The following is a 7,874-nucleotide window of genomic DNA, read 5'->3' on the forward strand; positions in this document are numbered from 1 at the left end:
AAATGTAGAGGATGCGAAAATATGAAAATTGATGAAAATTAATGGGTTAGAGGGTTATTTATAGGCGTGGTTCGGGTCGGGCACTGTAGCACCAGGTTACTGTAGCAGCATTTTTCTGCTCCGTCCGCCTAACTTGTAACGTCCATAACTCCCTGCCCTGATGTCGGATTGACAAACGGTTTGTTGCGTTGGAAACTAGAATCGAGGAACTTCATTTTAGGATTTTGAAATACCTTAAAACTCCTTATATACACGGATATATACTCCTTCAAAGTTGACCCAAAATTTTGTCCAGAATTCTGCCAACTTTTTTCAAATTTTCGACAAACTTATTTTCTCCGCTTTGCTTGGTCCCGGAATCTTCCGAAACTCTCCATACATGATATTTATCATTGATCATACTTGATAATGCTTCGTTCCTCATAATCCAAAGTTGTTTTACCTAGCCATAGCTCGACATACTTACGTTCAAATTTAATAAATGCTTCTCCGAAAGTACGGGGTGTAACACCTGGAGGTCATGCTACGGGCTTGTACGATTGATTTCGTGTTCATGAGGATCAGTTCTTAGCTTTGACAGATTTTGCCTATGATAGCGGTTACCATTCAAAGCATTGTATAGTTGGGGAATCACACCCCGGTGAGCTGGTTCGATGCATTGAGGCGGGATCTTTGAGGTGACAACTTGAGGAACCGAGAGGGGCACACGGATGAGATACCCCCAGCTTTTCATCAGAGCAGGTATTTTCCTTTTCTTCCATGTTCGAGGAACAACATGTGTTTAAATGGGGGATGATGTAACGACCTGTTAGGTCGTTTTGTCCATTTCGACTATTTTAACCCTGTTGACCTTTCCCCTTGTCTCTTGAGAGTGTTGTTGACTTGTGGGGAGGGGTGACGTGACTCCCAATGCGTCCGGATGTGCTTGGAACAAGAAAATGAAGTTTTGGAAATTCATAAGTGTTTGGTTGACCAAAGTCAACACCGGGGGTAAATGAGAGTTTTCGGAGATTCCGTTGGTTCCGGAAGGTTAATTATGACTTGGTAAGGTAATTGGTTCGGTCCCCAACGGACTCAGGAGCATTTTGGTCTTTTAGTTGGAAGGGTAGTTTTAAGGTGTTCGGGGGTTGACTGGGTTCAACTGACCTCTTTTGGGAATTCAGAGGGCGCGAGTGAGTTCGTAGCGCATTTTAGGAATAGTTTACATATTTGATTTGTATCCGGGAGGTCTCGGATAAGTTTTGGGTGTGGGTCGGAACTTAGAAATCACAATTAAGGTTCTAAAATCAGAATTAAATGGGTAAAAGTTCTCTCTCTTGGTCTTTTCTGCGTTAACCTTCAATTTTAGTATGGATATTGTTTAGCTTCTCATATTGATTAAAAAAAATAAATCTAGGTTACTATACAATTCTAGGATTTTGTAAAATTTTACGGTTCATTGTGGGATTTTATAAAACTCTAGGGTTCATTGTGCGGCTATATAAAACTTTAGAGTTATATAATTTTCGGAAAAGGGCCAGAATGCCATTATCTCAAAACTTCTAAATATACCCTTCGTCCACCTATTTTGCTAAAAATGCCCCTCTGTTCACCTTTACGCTCCTTTGTTTCTCTTAAATCTAGCAGACCTGTTTTTAAAATTTTTGGTAAATCTTTTTTTGTTTTTTCTTTTTCAAAGTGACAATGGAGGCTCAGATCCATCTGATGCTAATTATAAAAAAAAAATTATTATTATTTATTATGTGTCATATTCCTTTTGGACGAAACTAAAACCCAACATATCCAGCTTTGTCATAAAATACACAGATTGTTTTTGTTTATTCGCCATAAAAACAACAAACAATAAAATTATTATTTTATTTGTTCACCCAAGTTTGTCTTAAAACATACAAATTATTTAATTTGTTCAACCAAAAACACAACAAAATATAAATTAGTTTGTTATGAACAAAAATAATTAAAAAATAAATTAAGGTCGTTGATTGGTTCATAAAATTAATTTTTTATGAACAAAAAGAACAAAAGATAATAATTTTTTTCATTATTTTTGTGTTGAACAAATAAAATAATTTGCATGTTTATGACAAAGTTGAGTATGTTGAGTAGAGGCGGGTTTAATCAAAGGGACAAGAAAATTTCGTCCAATAGGAATATGACACATAATAAAAAATAGTTAAAAAATAAATAAAAATAGGGTTTGTTAGTTTTAAGGGAAAAAGTGAGCCAAAAATGTGTGCGGATGGGTATTTTTAGCAAAATAGATGGATGCAGGGTACATTTAACCTTTTGAGATAGTCCAGGGGCATTTTTGGCCCTTTTTCGTATAAAATTTTAGGGTTCATAGAGGAATGAAGAGGAACAAATAGGAATAAAATCTAAGGAATTAAGAAGAAGAAAGGGGGAGAATGTCACACCCCAAAACCCACCCTAGACGTGACCGGCATCCGATGTCATAAAGAACATTGGAAGAACCTTATTATATATGGAAACGTTTGATACTTTCTAATAAGCAATTATCAAATAAGTAAGAGACACACCCTTTGCAAACATCCAAGATAAAGTCATGCTCATTAAAATAAAAAAGCGGAAATCTAAATTCATACATAAATAATACATGGAAACATGCCCTAACAATCATGGAAAAATATCAATAACACTACCCATAGTTCCACAACCATCTAAGGAGCTTCAACGAAATAAAGAGTGTCTAAAGTCTCGGGACGCAGCCCAACCATCTAAGCAAATGAAAAATTATAGAGAGATGCCCCACGAACAAACATGTGGGCTCACCAAAAGATCTCGAGAAGTAGCAAGTTCTCCTAGGTCGTCGGCGCATCACGAACCTGCTCTTCAATATTACCTAACATACCATAAAAAACAACAACGGTATACCTAAGTACTGGGTACTCAGTGAGTGTCTCGGGGACAATAAATAATATAGCAAAATAAAATAATTAAGATCAGTAATACCGTTTAAGTGAAAAACAGTTGCAAAATCCAGAGGTAAGATAAACCAACAACTTCACAACCATCCATTGAAAAACCATAAATACGTATTTAAACCAGTTCCAGTTTATTATGTCATTGAGCACCATTCCAGTCTTTCCACTTCGAATTTAATATTTATCAACTAGCCACTCACAGGCAAACGAGTTTAATATCATCAACAAGCCACTCACAGGCAAACAAACTCATATCACAATGCCAATACAGGCCTAAATCAATGATGACAACGGGATGACCATTCAAGTTTCCCAAAGCAACATAGAAGCACCACACCGAGGCAATTTGACCAACGATGACTATTCTTCCTCCCGAATAGTTAGGCAAATACCACATTGGAGTGTGTAACCCTCGATGACCACTATGCCTCCCGAATGGCTAGGCTAACCCCACTAGGATCGATAGTGACTACCCTTACTCCCAAGTAGCTAGGCCAAACACAAACAATATAAATCATGGCAAAAGAGCCAAATCACAATCTTAGCATAGAAGCTGGATCACTCAAATCATGGTATGGAAGCTAAATCACAAGCCATATCATGGTAGTCACATTATTCATTAAGAATTATGTTCATCATCCCCTTATAGGGGTTCATCAAATCATTTTAGTTTTAGAAACCCGGTTCACTTCTTTAAACAAGTTTCAAGTTCAACACAATCTGTTATACAACATTCACATGAGATAGTCAAACTTTTCAATTATCAAGTTTAAACATCCCTTATGGGGTAATTCAAGTTTGAATACCAAAGCTTTATATCTCAATTTTCAATCATCCTTAAGAGAGGAAAACAATCATGAATACGTATATATAATATGGTACAAATAAGGTTTAATGTGGGCCTGTCCCTCACGCACACAAACCACAGCCAAAGAGTTCATAAAAACCGTTCGAAAGAGTATGTTCAAAAAGAGGCATTCCTCTAATCCTGTTATAAGCTAGCAACCGGATTCTTCCAAGTTCAACAATCACAGTAAAATGGGTTTTAAATGACAAAGTTTAGAACTTTAACGAATTAGAGGGATTTCTACCCTTATTCGAAAACTAGGGCTTTTCTAAGACTATAAATGGGTTCTTGAACCCTTTCATGACTCACCAACGGATTCCAACCTTGTAGAACTTTCTACTCTAACCCAAACTTTATTAATACTTAGAAAATTTCAGAAACTTTACCTCTTAGACGAAATCCACACGCCCCTATCTTCTTCTTCTTCTTGAGATTTCAAGAACTTAGGGTTTTAGAGAGATGATTTACCATCAAGAGGGGATGAATATGGTGGGGGAATGACCAAGATTGAGTAGGAACTCACCTTAGGATTAGAGAGACTTTTCTAGGATTATTTTCTTCAAAAATATTGGTTTGGAACTAAGTCGGAAATAACACAATGAGGTAGGCCTTAAAGAAAATTCGACACCAGAAAAATACCCCGATCCGCATTGAGCTAGCTTAGCGGGTGCAATGCGAGGAGTGGGATCTACATTGTCCACACGATGCGGCTCCAATGCCTGATCATATTCTTGACTGCAGGTGGATTTTGCTAGATAGGCCCCTCGACGCACACTTAACACGCATTTTCGATAATCGATATTCGCTCAGTAAAATGATCATAACTCCTTGTAAATATCTCAGTTTGCGCCCCACTTTATATGGTTGGAAAGTTTTTTCTGAGACCTATAAATTTCATGCTTTGAGTTTTCCCAAATTCTCAACAAAAATATTCGAAAAATGGATATAACTAAAAACTGTCTTAGTCTTAGACGAATTTCAGGATTTCTAACGAACTTCCTTATCTCGTTTGACCCCGAAAATATCATTTAACACCTGTACCGATCCCAAAGGGACCCATATAGCTAAGATGACATATAAAATCCAATTATTTCACATTCACACCTAACTCAAATTTACGGGATGTTACATTATTCCCCCCTTAGGATCATTCGTCCCCGAATGAAAGTCATGGCCTAAGATTCTTTGCTAAACCTTAAATTTTCAGAAATTTCAAGAGTCCCATTAGCAAAGTGAAACATCCTAGTGATAACATACGATTAACCACATCATGAATGCATCATTCAATCCTAAACACAATAGTGGGAGATTCACACTCCACTCTAATGTTTCACAGGAAAACATAACCGAAAGGTTAAACTCATACCTGTAGTAGGGAAAAAATGGGATATCTCCTTTTCATGTCCTCCTCAACTTCCCCAGTAGCTTCTTCAGTATTATGATTATGCCATAGGACCTTAACCGAAGACACATCTTTCGTTCTCAACCTCCAAAATTGATGATCCAAGACTTGTACAGGTTCTTCTTCATAAGACAACCCTTCATTGATTCAATCTCTTCACGAATCAAGAAGTGAGAAGGATCAGGCTTGTACAACCTCAATATCGAAATGTGAAACACAGAATGCACCATAGTCATCTCAGATGGTAACTTCAACTCGTAAGCCACTTTCCCAATTCTTCTCAAAATCTTGAAAGGGCCAATAAAATGACGGCTAAGCTTACCCTTTATACCAAACCACATAACTCCTTTCATTTGTGACACCTTTAGGAACACCTTGTCACCTACCGTAAACTCTAGAGCGTGACGTCGCATGTCCGTATATGACTTCTGTCGACTCTGAGTACGTATAGAGTCATTACACAATAAGGTTCACCATCTCGATTGCTTCATGAACTGAGTCAGGACCCAGTAGCTCTACTTCAGTCAGTTCAAACCATCCAATTGACAATCTGCAATGCCTTCCATAAAGAGCTTCATCAGAAGCCATTTAAATACTTGCTTGATAACTGTTGTTGTAAGCAAACTCGACAAGAGGTAGATGCTCATCCCAATTACCCCCAAAGTCAATGGCGCACGCCCTCAACATGTCTTCTAGAGTCTGAATAGTTCTCTCTGCCTGCCCGTCCGTCTGAGGATGAAAGGCTGTACTCAAGTTCACACGAGTTCCTAAGCCTCTTGGAACGATTTCCAGAAATGAGCAGTAAATTGCGTACCTCTGTCAGAAATGGTGGATGTCGAAATCCCATGCAATCTAACTATCTCCTTTAGATATAACTTGGCGTACTGCGCCGCGGTATCTATTGTCCTCATGGGAAGAAAATGGGCAGACTTTGTGAGTCTATCCAAGATCACCCAAATCGAATCAAACTTGGCCTTTGTGCGGGGTAAACCCACAATAAAATTCATATTGATCACCTCCCACTTCCATTGCGGAATTTTGATATTCTGAGGTAGGCCTCCAGGCCTTTAATGCTCAGCCTTAACCGGTTGACAGTTCAAACACTTAGCCACGAAGTTAGAAATGTCAACCTTCATGCTCTTCCACCAATAGTGTTGCTTCAAATCTTTATATATCTTGGTGGATCCCGGATGCACAGAGTATTTTGAACTATGCGCCTCCACCAACAATTCTTGTCAGAAACCGTCAACATCGGGATCACATAGACGTCCCTACAGTCAGAGGACATTGTCATCAACCCCAACTGTGAATGAAGTGTACTCGCCCCTTTCCACTCCATCTCGCAGTTTCACCAACAGTCCATCTTTGTATTGCTTAGACTTGATTCTCCCCAATATCAGATCGCGCGGGTGTGATTCCCACTAACTCCCCATCTTTAGTTTCATCAAGTTGGACTCCAAAGCTAGCGAGTCTCCGAATTTCTCTACCCATTGGCATCTGCCATGCGTGAAAATATGCTAACGTACCAATAGATTTCAGGCTCAATGCATCAACAATAACATTCGCGTTACCAAGATGATACAAAATGTTCAAGTCGTAATCTTTCAACAACTCTAACCATTTTATCTGTGTGAGATTCAATTCTCGTAGCTTGAAGATATACTGCAGGCTTTTGTGATCGGTGTAAACATCACAATGCTCCCCATACCAGTAATGACGCCAGATTTTTAATGCGAACACCACCGCAACCAATTCTAAGTCATGAGTTAGATAATTCTTTTCGTGCTTCTTCAACTGACGAGAAGCATAAGCGGTCAACTTACCATTCTACATCAAAAAACAACCCAACCCAATTCAAGAAGCATAAAAATAAACTATATAGCATCCGAAACCTGAAGGTAGAGTTAAAACAGGAGCCGACGTCAATTTGGCCTTGAGCTCTTGAAAGCTCTTCTCACAGGCTTCCGACCACTGGAACTTAGCCGTTTTCTGAGTCAACCTCATCAGAGGTGCAGCTATAGATGAGAAACCTTCCACAAACTTTCGATAATAACCAGCTAAACCTAAGAAACTGTGGATGTCCGTCGCACCCGTGGGTCTTGGCAAGTCTTTAATTGGCGAAATTTTTGAGGATCAACTTTGTACCATCACTAGACACTATATGACCCAAGAATGCCACAGAGTTAAGACAAAATTCACACTTAGAAAATTTAGCATGAAGCTTATTCTTCTCAAATGTTTTCAAGGTTATTCTCAAGTGTCCTGCATGCTTCTCACGACTCCTCGAATAAACCAGGATATCATCAATAAACACAATTATGAAACGATCGAGAAAAGGCTTGAACACACGGTTCATCAGGTCGATAATGCAGCAGGGGATTTAGTTAGACTGAAAGACATCACCAGAAATTCAAAATGTCCATACCGAGTACGAAACGCTATTTTCAAAATATCTTTCTCCTTTATTTTTAGTTGATGGTACCCAGACCGCAAGTCGATCTTTGAAAAGAACTTAACACCTTAAAGTTGGTCGAACAAGTCATCTATCCTAGGCAAAGGATATTTATTCTTGATAGTCACCGAATTTAGCTGACGGTATTCAACACACATTCTGAGATAACCATCCTTCTTTCTAACAAACAAGACCGGAGCACCCCAAGGCGAGATACTTGGTCGAATAAAC

The sequence above is a fragment of the Lycium ferocissimum genome, chromosome 5 (assembly GCF_029784015.1).
Source record: "Lycium ferocissimum isolate CSIRO_LF1 chromosome 5, AGI_CSIRO_Lferr_CH_V1, whole genome shotgun sequence".
Lineage (NCBI taxonomy): Eukaryota > Viridiplantae > Streptophyta > Magnoliopsida > Solanales > Solanaceae > Lycium > Lycium ferocissimum.